The sequence below is a fragment of the Triticum aestivum genome, chromosome 6A, assembly GCF_018294505.1.
Source record: "Triticum aestivum cultivar Chinese Spring chromosome 6A, IWGSC CS RefSeq v2.1, whole genome shotgun sequence".
NCBI classification, from domain to species: Eukaryota; Viridiplantae; Streptophyta; class Magnoliopsida; order Poales; family Poaceae; genus Triticum; species Triticum aestivum.
The window spans coordinates 56,963,715-56,976,435 of NC_057809.1; the positions used below are offsets into that span (position 1 = coordinate 56,963,715).

The following is a 12,721-nucleotide window of genomic DNA, read 5'->3' on the forward strand; positions in this document are numbered from 1 at the left end:
ATTCGATTCATCCCAATAATAATTTGTTATTCCTACTTTCTCAGTTAGAAAATAAAAGAACATTTTTTAGTCTAACGGCAACTGGCCTGGCACCATGCATTATCCATGTCTTCCACGACCACAGGTGCAGTTAGCTGGCTAGTCATTCGGCACGACGCGTTTGGTTGGCGATTTTTTTCCCGTCTTTTTTTTTGAGACAATTTTTTTCCCGTCTTCTGGTTACACCGTCTGCTGATTATGTTACCTGCGTTTGTTTGAGTTGGGCCGGTTTCAGATCCCGTGTAATCGGAAACGGCTCTTCGCATAATCGAAAACAGCCCATACGCACTGTTATCGAAAACACCTCTCGCCCGGTATCGATCCCCTCTCTCTATTCTCCACTCGCCAGATACTTTCTTCACCACGAGCAGCATTCAGCAGCGCCGGAGATCTTCCTTCGCCTCCGTTGGCAAGAACGGCCGGCGACCGGCCCCCTCCCTTCTCCGCCATGGGCGACGACGCCGGCAATCTCCCTTGACAGCGAGCAGCGGTGCGGGGATCTCCGTCCGGCGTGACCAGCAGCGCCGCCGATCTCCCGCTGCTACCGTCACGCAGCTGCGCCGCCGATTTCCCTTCGCCACTGTTAGCAGCAGCGCCGCCATGAGAAACTCGTGCTCCATTTTCTGGTTGCAAGCCATCGCCGGCAGCCACGAGCCACCCGTCATCCAGCGTCTTCTACAAGGCTGGCCGCTGGCGGCAGTAGGCTACGGTTTCCTCTTCCTTTGCTTGAACCAAACACATCGTGTGATCGCTCAAACCCCGATCTTGTTAGAAATTTAGGGTTGTGGTCTACCCCTATTCTTCTGCGCTTAGTCGTGCTGCCGCTTACAAATCGCATATCTGAGGCTAGGGGGTAGAGACCTTTTTATTCTATCTTTCAAAAGAGTCCACCTCTTATACAGATATAAGATTCTTAGTATTTTCCACTAGTTTCCGGGTTAGAATCTAGATCAAATTACCAACCACGATCATATTTGTCTGTTTAACGGATTCTACCCGTTTTGTCTCCGGAGCACGCGCTTGTGAGCAACGCGCCATAATAGAGTGTAATTTTCTCTAACTATGTAGATCAACATTAGGGCTGTAATCTAACTATACGATCTAGCTCCTTCCAATCATCAGTGTACCCGGGTAGTCTTTCCAATACAAAAAGTATATTGTATTCCACTGATAATCGACCAGCTTCCTTTAGCATATATTACTTAAGTACATTACAACAAGTGATAATTTTCCATGCTAAACATGCAAAACAATTCCATGTAGAAATACATGTATAATTCCACAATGAGGTATTCTGGATATTTAACAATTCCAAGTAATTTGAATATAGTTGCAGGACACATAATTCCAACATCTCCCACTTGACCAAAACGATCATTCAAATATTTGTAAACCCATAGCCTTAAAATGCTTGTCAAATACCTCCTGACTAAGAGGCTTAGTTAAGGGATCAACAATCATATTAACACTACGTTGAAAACCCACAAATATATATATATATATATATATATATATATATATATATATATATATATATATATATATATATATATATATATACGGTGATACTTCCCTTGAATATGTTTCCTTGTTATGATACTTAAGATCACTAGAAACCTTTAGTTTCTGCCTAATTATTCCAGCATCACTAGTGCAGAACCGGGCAATAGCACCGGTTCGTAAGGCCCTTTAGTGTCGGTTCGGTAACCGGCACTAAAGCCCCCCTCCCTCTTTAGTACTGGTTCAGCACGAACCGGTGCTAAAGGGCAACCACGTGGCACGAGCCAGCTTCGGAGGCAGGGAACCCTTTAGTACCGGTTGGTATCTTTTTCATTTAATTTTGTGTTTTCCATTTAATTCTTTTTCGTTTGCTGATATTTTACGATACTACATATTGTACACATTATGCATATATATAAATAGAATTTCTAGTAGAACCGATCATACTAAAGTGTGCCTGCGTGCACTGTGGCCTATCCTACGCTCCGGCGCCACTTCGAGCCAATCGGCGCGCTAAATAGGCAAACACGCTAACCAAATGAAAGGGCACGCGCGATCGTGGGTAAAAGTCCACCGTAACATCTTACGACCAACCCCTTTTCGCCTGCCTAAATGACCATCGTAAAAGGGCATGTAGGACATAGTAACGTTATTACTATCAGTACTATAGCGGCAGTAAATGGCCCTTACGAAGTAGTAAGGGATTACCATCACGTACAGTTTTCCTTAAAATAACTCGACATGCCATCTCAGTGCGCAGTAAAATACTTAGGTCCATTACTATCCATGTTTAATATGTTACTATAGTGATACATTACTACTTGTCTGGCCTATTACTATCTGTACTAAATCTATTACTGCCAATGTTTAGGATGAAACCTTGGATATATTAGTGACCGGTAAAAACCCTAGGTCCATTACCATCTATACTTAATATATTACTGGCAATGCATAGTGACCAACACATGGTAATAGAATTAAATCAATTACATTTTCCTTGACATACCGTTACCCTCAACAAGCTGCCTTTTCCGCTCTCCGCCCGGGCGTGATTAGGGGCGTGACCCAGCGTGTGATTAGGAGCGGCCGGCACGTAGTTTAAGTCAAAATGCACGCACGCTTAAAATAGCGCAGCCGTGTATATATATATATATATATATATATATATATATATATATATATATATATATATATATATATATATATATATATATATATATACGGCTGCGCTATTTTAATAAATATAGTGGTGTCTACCATAGCTTGCCATAGAACTAGTTAAATTTCGTTAAACTTCTAACGGTTCAAAAGTTATTAAAAAATATGAAATAAATATGGAAGCATCTCTCTAATGTAATAAGATGATCCAACGGAGGGATTGTCAAAATATGCATCTATGTGTCCTCGACAAAAATAATAAGCATTTTAGCTCACTGCGACATATACACACACACACACACACACACACACACACACACACACACACACACACACACACACACATTAGAGAGATGCTCCCATATTTATTTCATATTTTTTGATAATTTTTGAACCGTTAGAAGTTTAGGGAAACTTAACTAGTTCTGTGGCAAGTTATGGTAGACACAATTTTATTTATATATATATATGATAGGTCTAGTATGATAACACCCATTGAGACCCTTATTCTGCACATCTCACCTTATTCTGCTAACACCCGACCAGACGCCCACCCGCGATGAAAAAACCCAACCCCCACCTTATCCACTCATGAAACCAGCCCACTCCTTTCTCTCCCCGTGCTTCCCATGACCTCCTCCTGCCAGCCTACCGCCGCCCCACCTTTCCACCCCGCGCCTTCGCACCGCCGCGCCGCTTCCATCCGCGCGCCTCCGCCCCGCCTCCCGCCGCGCACCGCCTCCCTTCCTCGCCGCCGCACCGCCGCCTCCCACCGGCCGCCCATAAGCGCCACGCTGTCGACCGCCCCGCGCCATTGGGATCCACCAGCACCGGATCCGGCCGCCGCGCCACCCAGCCGGCCCGCGCCGTCGCGGGTCCGGCCACCAATGACTGGTCCGACTCCGACCGCCCCTCTTCCTCCTCCTGCGGCGCTGATGACGCGACCCCGGGCTCCTCCCGCCACCAGGCCCTGCACCATCGGAACCGCCATCCTCCGTCGTCTTCGCCGCCGGCCACTCCCTCGCCGCCGGTAGGACCCGCCTCGAGATCGAGATCCCGTAACATCCACTCCGCTCCAGGCTCCACCATCACATTCGCCATCTCCCCTTCACAGTCTACAGATTGGAGCTCCGGCGAGAACCTTGAAAAGGGCATCCTCCTCCCCCCCCACACTGCTTTTTTCAGCCCTTGACCATCACATCTGCCACGGGGCCCCAACCTCTCTGTCGAGCTCCCATTCCTCAATCTAGGCGAGGTCCAGATGTAGGGGGCGCGGTCCGCTAGGGGGGAGCAGCTCACTGTACCTCAAGTTGCAGCTCATCCACGAGCGAGATGTGCGCCAGATCCGGGCCCTCCGGCCTCTACGTCACCACCAACGAGAACGCAACGCAGGAGGATCCCTCTCGACGGTAGCCCACATGGGTGCAGTTCGTCGTGCTTCTTTCGATGTTCGGTTGCCCTGGTGATGCAGTGTCGTTCAGGGAAATGTTTTCTTTTCTTTTTCAGATTTTGCTGGGTGTGAAAATTGCAGTTCGTCCTATGGCTTCGATGTGGTGCTAGGATGGTTTCTTGTTGCATCTCGAGTGGCTTGAAGTACCATGGCTGGCTCTGTGCGTGCAGTTTCGAGGGCGTCGACATGTCGTTCACATTTTTTTGTTGAGAGAAAAAAATCTCTAGTGCAGTGTTGTTCGATTTATTTGTCCGGAAAAAAAGTTTGGTGCACTGCACTTTGCTTTTTTTAGAAGGCATGCAGTGCAGTTTTACTATTCTCTTTCATGCCGACCGGATTACTGGATTTTTGCAGAAGATGTGAGAACATCAAAAGACACGTGTATATGTAGTATTGATTTTTTTCTGTTCATTACGAAGACGCTTATTGTTCACATTGTAAAAAACCCAAATAATGCGGTTCATTCCATTCGGGATGAAACTAGGTTGTGCGGGCGCGCGGCTCGGCCAGCTCGTTCGTGTAGTTCGGTTGATGCGCATGTGGTGTTGTGTGTACAAAAACAGTAAAAAAAAATGCATCGACACTTATAGTGCACTTCGTCGTTGTGTGGAGTCCCTATGTTGCCATTGCAGTGCGGTTGCCCGTCTTTTTAGAAGTAAAACGTGAGTGTGGTCGTGTACAAATCATGCAGCCCGCTTACACGTTTGATGCAGTGTCGTTTTTACTCTGTAGAAGTGTGTTTTTTCTATCTCAAAGAAGCTCACTTTTCATTATATGTAGTTCACTCGCTCAGTCCCCGTGGTCCACTCGCCCCGGTCTACGCACGTAAAAGGAATGAGTTTGGAAAAAACTCACGCGGTTTACTTTCGGTAGTGTTGCAGCCCGTTTACGGTAGTCTGGAGGTTCACTTTTTATCGTATTGCGGTTCACCAATGCTTGACATGAAGTGCACTCGTTTGGGAAAATTTATGTCCCACAAAAAAATCATGCAGTGCACTTGTCCGTCTGATGAAGTGCAGCTTTTAGTCTAAAGCAGTGCGGTTTGCTACCTCGTTTGCGAAATTTTACATCCCACAAAAAAAATCATGCAGTGCACTTGTCCGTCCGATGAAGTGCGGTTTTAGTCCGATGCAGTTCCCTTCGTCGATTTTGGGTCCGCGAAAAACAGAGTGTCCGCATTTTGCTAATTTTAAAACTGCTCTTAAACCGTAAAAAATTAGAGAGAGTATTCTACATAAAAAAGTTGCGTCTCGTCGATATCTTTCCAATGGCATATCATTTGTATCATTTCGACAAAGCGGTTTGTAAAAATTTCACGAAAAACGACCGCTGCCACTCGTTGTCCGCCGCACCATTTTTAAAATTAACTTAAAAACGTAAGGAATATCAAAACCATTTCTACATATGAAACTAGCGCCTTGTACATATCTTTCCAACACCGTATTACACGCCTCGTTTCGACAAACGGTTCAAAAACTAGAGCGAAAACAGTATCGAAAATTGCACAAATTTCAAAAAACGCAATTTCGCGATTTAGTAAGTTTGAAACTGCTCTTAAACCGTAACGAATTAGAGAAAATAATAGATATGAAAAAGATGTGCCTCAATGATATCTTTCCAACGGCGTATCATTTGCTTTATTCTAATCAGCGGTTTAGAAAAAATCATGAAAATACGCTCGCTGCCACTCGTCATCCGCCGCACCGTTTTTGAAACTGTTCTTAAACCGTGAGGAATCTCGAAAAGTGTTCAACATGGCGAAGTTGCGCCTAATCCATAACTTTCCAACGGTATATTATACGGCTCGTTCTGATAAACAGTTAAAAAACTAGAGCAAAAACAGTACTGGAGAAGCATTGCGTGCAGTTTTTTCCGACACGAAGTTCACTAGTTTGTATTGCAGTGCTCTTGCTACAGAAAGTGCACTGCTCTCGCGTTGAGCATGCAGTGCGGAAGTGTTATCAGAATAACTATTCTGCTAATATTAGCAGAATACACCGGCTATATATATATATATATATATATATATATATATATATATATATATATATATATATATATATATATCATCGAATGTTTCACAACCACCATTAATTAATTCACACACACACACACACACATATATATATATATATATACAATTAGCTAGCTATCTACAATTTCTCCTAATTGGTGCCTTCGGAGCCAGTGACATTAGCCTAATTGGTGCCTTTGAAGCACGATAACAAATGGAAGTGGTTCATGGAGACGGTAGCGGGTAATAGTATTCTCCACCTGGTCGAGCAAAAATTCCGCTATTTCCTCTTGAATTGCTTCTATGCGGTCCTCTGGTAGGAGCTTCTCCCGCACATCTTTAAACTGTTAAAAAGGAGATCAATATGCATGTGTATTAGTTGTGTGACTAGATATCGATAATGGTGTAAAAATTGTGAATAGTGTTCTGACAAACGTACCCACTCCTGTCTTTGAAATCTGCTCCTTTCAGACGCCATCATGCGAATGTTCTCGCAAACGTAGTATGCACACAGATTATTCCCCGACGCCTGCTTCAGGGCCTTTACGAGAATGAAATTTGATCAGATAATAATTAATCAAGCATGATAATTAAAGAGATGGCAGCTAGCTAGTCTCTATTCTTAATGTCTCAGTTGGTAGGTCGCGTTCCGGGTTTTATTTTCGTCCCACCTCACCCGGTCTTTTTTGGTACTTTGGTACTTCCTCCCACCATCCCCTCAGCCGCGAAAAAATAAGGAAACCCCCCGCGATCGAGTCCTGCACACGCCCCTCCGACCACCTCCCATGTCCCAGCGCTTCCCCCCTGCTCCACGATTTTTTTTGTCGTTTTTTTTGTCTCTGCTGCCCCCGCCCACTCATGCAGCCAAAAAAACCACCCCACGCACGAACCACTCCCCTCCCTCTCCTCGCGCAAGCATCCTCTCCTCGGTACCCTCGCACGCGCTAGGGTTCCTGCGCCGCCGCCACACGGGAGCTTGTCGACCAGCCCAGTGTCCTCCGGATCGCCGCCTTCACCGCCCCGGATCACTGCCTTCGCCGTCATTCAGATCGCCGCCGTCGCCGCTGGAATCGCCACCAACGTCTTGTCGCCTCAGATCACCGCTGTCCGGATCGCCGTCGTCGCCGTCGGGATGGCTGCAGCCGTCTCTCCAGATCGCATGGGCGTTCATCGTCTCCGGCCTCGCCGTTGTCGTTCCCGTATCTGCCCTCACCCGAAACCTAATGCGCACGCAATCTTCGTGTCGCTTCTTCCTTGTGTGTTCCATGTCGGCGGCTAGGCCCTCTGGTCCGGCCGTCCCTGGTTTTCTCTACCGCCGACGTCTCAATTCTGCCCCTCCCCCACACATCCCTCCCTCTCACGACCGTCACAGCCATCATCGCGGTGTCAGTCAACTCCTGCCCCGACCTCCATCGTGTATTTGTAGAAGATGGTGAAGCGTGATGAGTGGCTCAAGGTCCGCAAGGAGGGGATGAAATTCCTCATCACGTCGGACTTCATCGACGCCGTGGATAGGGTCTCCGTCCGGTACCCAACGTGAAGTATGCCCATGCCTACACGCTTGACATATATCCCCTCACTCCTGCGTTTCTCCTAGAGTAGTACTGCTGCAGACATTTGGCTCTAACTGAAGTGTGATTTATGTGGTTTTGTTTGCAGCGGACATTGGGTTCAGATTTCAGACGGAGAACTTTAGGAGACTATCGACAGGACCAACGATCTTAACCCCATTGTTCGGTTCTGGTTCTGTTTCTCCTAATTTTGGTTTGTATTTCGGTGTTTTGTTATAGAAAAAGTCGATGGAGGAGGAGCAATATCTTACAATTTTGGCTAACTTTGTTGTACGGCAACATAATTTTTCTTTGTATCTGAAAATTTCAGGGAGAACACAGAAGCATTCGCGCCTCATGATTTCGGCATCATACTTAACGAACTTCAAATTACTGATCTTTGTAATCAATCTTTTGTTTATAATTCTGCATAGGAGGCATTGAGCATGTGTGTGTGTGTGTGTGTGTCATGCTTGGTCATATCGATTTTCTTGAAAAAAGTTGGCAGGTTCCAGTTACTGATTTTCGCATGAGTTGTGTTTTTATTGGATAAAATGTCACAAGCAAGCCGAGTCCACAGGTGAATTTCTTCAGGCACATCAGTGCAAAATAATAATATGACAATTGATAGTCTCTCCACTGTTTTCCACACAAGTTGGAAGAGAAAATAATGGCATGTAACTAAACACCTTTACTTTTTGCTGTTTGTAGGGCACCGTGATACATGTCCCTGTCAGGTCGTTTGTTTGTTTCGTTAGTCCTCCCATGTCATCCTCTTTTGTCAGGTCGTATAGATTCAACAACTTGAGGCTCGCCCATGGTCGATTGGACCGGAAGAGTCGGTTTCCTTATTCTCTTCTATTTGTGTTTGCCTCCAAGTTCTAATTTTTGTGAGTTTTCAGATCCATTCGTTGTATGGTCATTGATGTCGATTTCTTGTGTTGCAGGGGCTGGTCCATGAAACATCAGTGCCCTTTGGTTCTTCCTTCCACTACGGATGGTTGTGAATCAGCAGAAATTCCACACACTCATGGTCAATTGATATATATGAAGCATGGGTCTTAATATTTTAATCAACTCGGCACCTGAAGCTATTCCCTTTATTTCGACGTCTATCTTGAGCTCATTTGGATATGGTACGTTGTTTTCTTGCTATCTGAACCTCACAACGGAACATTATCTCACTCTTATGATGGATGTCATATTTGTCACATTAATCTATGAGAAGTTCAGAATGTGCCTGCATATTGGGGTGGGGGAGAGATATACATATTGTGTCCGCATATGGTATGTTGTTTTCTTGTAGAATTAACATATGTTTCGAATTGTTATTCACATAAATTCATAACTATGGTCTACATCCCTCCAATTATATATGCATGAAAGTTCTTGTATATATATGCCAGTTGTAAAGTAAATACTGATTTTGTTATCTGATATGTAGTTGCAGCATAATATAGCCTTCATATTGTTCCCCTTGGGTGTCTTGACGAGGGCAACCAATTAAGAAAAACCTACGGTCTGTTACAGACGCTGGTTCGCCATATTTCACAAAACCAAAACATAATTTCATTGTTGCCTATTACGTCGTGAACTTCTATTCATGCGTATGAGTATAGGCTATGACTAGCTGGTGTGCACACTTTATTCCGTCCTTTCCCACCAACCAAGTTTCCAACAAAAATATGAAAACCTTATTATAACTAACAATACAATGTTGCTGCTCAATTATTTTTTGATATTTTTACATAATCATGGCTTGCTAAGGATAAAATAGTTATGCTGAACCATTGTGTCATCATACGGATAGTGTAGATTTAGAGCTAGGTAATGTATACTTCCTAGATGTTGCTTACTTGTTTGTAACTTGCTTACAAACTTCAGTAGTTTAGTTGTTTGTAACTTTGCCACGGCGTCGGTGTCGACCAGCATGTACGTGCGTGTCTAGGTTGTACGTAGCCATGGCGGGTGCGCCCTATGCGTGTGTTCTGGTTCGGTCGGACGCCGGTATGTGGCTGCGTCTGAGTCGTCGAGAGTTACAGGGTAGCCGTTGTCGATCTGTTGGAGCTGACCGTGTCATGCACGTAGTGGCGCGCCTGGCGCGCGGCCAGGCGAGCGGATCGTGGGCGTGTGGACAGGAGTGGAGTGTGGTGTTCGTGCGTGCGTACTCCCTGTATAAATACCCCCCGTGTACTGCTTGGTTTGAGCTGGCTAAAAAGAGAAAAGATTAGGGTGTTGGTGCGCCCGTGGCGGCGTTCGTCGCTGGCAAAATTCTGTGATGTCTCCTCCGGTTCTTCTTCTACCTCCGTTCGCGAGAGAGCGAGAGGGAGCTGGGCACCGGCACAATTAACAAGCTAGGGCTCGGCGCCAACACAAACTATCTATTGTTTGAAATATAAATTTTAAATCAATAAGAAATTAAATATTGATATTCATATAATTAGTTAGTCAATGTATCAATTAACTAATGAGCTACCAAAAGGAAGAGGGAGGGTGGGTGTAAAAGGGATCCGAAGCATTTCGTTGTGTCGATAGGCATGAGAGCTTGATCCTTCTATGAACCCCACCCAAAGTGGATGTACAGCGACACATATTCGCCTATACACTCTCCTCTAGGTTGCCCCAACCATATCCTGACGCACTAGCGCCGTGGGCGGTCAGACCTCAGCACGAGCTTTTCTGTCCCCTCTCGGCTTGATCATCGACCATGAGGCCAAATCGATGTGGCACGAGAGAGGTATCATGGGTGAAAAAGGGGAGTCTGCGGTTGTGATGGAGGGGGCCATCAGGGTGCATCTGAAGGGAAAGGAGCAGCGGGAGCCCCATAGGGAGGCGGATCAGCGTCTTGTGGTGTGGAGGTTGCAGAGCTCGGTGACTACGACATGGCGCGAGGTTGTGGGGTGGTTATCGTGTGACATGGGGTTAGGGGAGATGAGAGTTGGAGAGGCAACGACTAACTGTTAATCCTGCCATTGAAGATCTGAGTTACTTTTGCCTCTCCTATCAACATTATTTTGCCTCTCAGTCTCTCAGCTCCATTGTCTTCATAATAAATATAAATGAAGTTGGTGTTGTTTTGTATAAACATTATCTGCTAAGACAATTTTGTTAGTTTGTGCATTATTTTCAGTTTTCTTTTTATTCAATGGTTGGTGCGAACATATATGAAGATAACACAAACTTACTTGTTGTCTGGGAGCATGATGCTATGTTGTGGTTTTTTGGTTTGCATTTGAACAGTGACATGTATTCATGTTAGGCATTTGCGTAGGTATTGCGTACAGTTGTAACACCAAATCATGTCGATTGAATGTACTTTTCTTAATTTTCAAATATGGGATAAAATCAATGTGTATGTTTTTATGTCCAATCCACCAGATTTGTCCACCAATCAAGTTCCAGACAGGTTGGGGAACTAACTGCGGCAGCGGAGCTGCGGGAGTGGTGCACATGCGAGAAGGGAAGGAGAAAGAAGGAATGAGGGACAGAGGTGTCGGAGCTGAGATATAGGAGGGAAATACCAAGGGAGCTGGCATGGAAAGAAAGCTTAGTTGGGTCCCAAGGCTAGAGTGGATCGTGTTGTATTTGTTCCCTATTATCAAGGCTCACGTTCATTATCGTTTTTAAAGTGCATGCTTCGGAAGCTCGTTGTCAAGGAAGATGGCAAACTCATTGAGGATGATCATTGGGGTCATTGTTAAGCTCGATTTCTGGTGGAGTAGTCTCGCCACAAATTAAGACGGCAAGCCATGAGTAATTGATAAGTTTGTAAAATCACCTTCTTTTTCATGCATATCCATGTTACATATGAACATTGGATGTGACTGATTACAATGGAGAAGATGATGGTGTTGTGATTTTTTCGAAATAATTTATTGTTTGATTTATTTACAAGCATTCGCCCGTAGCAAGGCATGGGCATTTATATCTCCGTTTTCTTCTACTGTAATGTCGCCGGTAACTGTTTGCTCTATTTCTTTCCTATCTGCAGCGCGCTTCTCTTTGGATTCCATGCTTCAATCAAATCAAATCGGCGGCATTAGGGGATTGCATGCTGATTTTTTGTTTTTCTTTCATGGCAGTAATTAGGGGATTGTGATACAGTCTTGCCCAGTCTCACAACTTAGACTCCCACACAATGCTATATCGGTGTCGTGGTGGCTGTGCGGTGGAGGCGGGGCTTCGTCCTTTGGGCAAGTCGTGCAACATGGATCTGGTCTGATCCAGACAGATCTGGCACTGGCAGCCCGTCCGGCGGCGAGGGCTGAGGCCAACAGGGGTCGTGGACGTCGGGCAGTGTTGGTGGCGTGGCTGAGGTGGTGGAGGTGCGTGCGCGTCCTGGAGTCCGGTCGGGCCTTCCTCCCCGGCTTCTGGATGACAGCGTGCGGCGCGGGCGGGCTTCTCTTGTGCCCATCTTTGGTGGTGGTGGTGGCAGTGGATCTATCCCCCTCTTCGGCGGAGATGCGGCTGCTGGTGGCCTCTCGCCAGTCCGCGCCAGTAGCCGTGGTGGGGTGAAGCAGGGGTGCTTCGGGGGGAGGGGGAAGTCGGTAGGAGGGATCGGGGCTCTGCTGTTGTTGAGTCGCCTGTCGCTGGCGTAGGGGGCGTCGGTCGTGGTCGTGTGCCGGTCCTTCCCCTTCCCCTTTTCCCCAGCCTGGTTCTTTCTGGCGATGCTTGAGGTTGGGCGGTCATTGTCGGTTCCGGCGGTGGTTGGATTTGGAGGAGCTATTGAAAGCCACCCCCTTTGATGTTCTCAGGGTGGTCTGGGTACAAGGTGGCGGCCCTGGCAGTGGGAGGCGCGTTGATCTTGGGCGGATTTGCGCGGCTCAGGAGCGGGAGAGCAGACAAGGCCGCTCGGGCGGCATGGATGGGGGTGGTTGGCGGAGCAGGGGTGCGACTGAGGGGGTCGGAGCACTGGGGTACATCACTTGCCCAACCTTTGTACTAGCCGTCGGCGGTGGCGTCCGCAGACGTTGTTTCCCCCTTGCAGGGTCCGTCGTGGTGCTCTCACTC

General features: G+C 46.4%; 1 long non-coding RNA gene across 1 annotated transcript; it reads left to right on the forward strand.

The window, feature by feature from the left end:
* The first annotated feature begins 8,213 nt into the window (after positions 1–8,213).
* Positions 8,214–11,418, forward strand: LOC123130264 (uncharacterized). The gene is made up of 4 exons (XR_006463782.1): positions 8,214–8,291; positions 8,423–8,549; positions 8,659–8,847; positions 11,090–11,418. It is a non-coding gene; the product is annotated as an uncharacterized lncRNA (long non-coding RNA).
* The last annotated feature ends 1,303 nt before the right edge of the window (positions 11,419–12,721 follow it).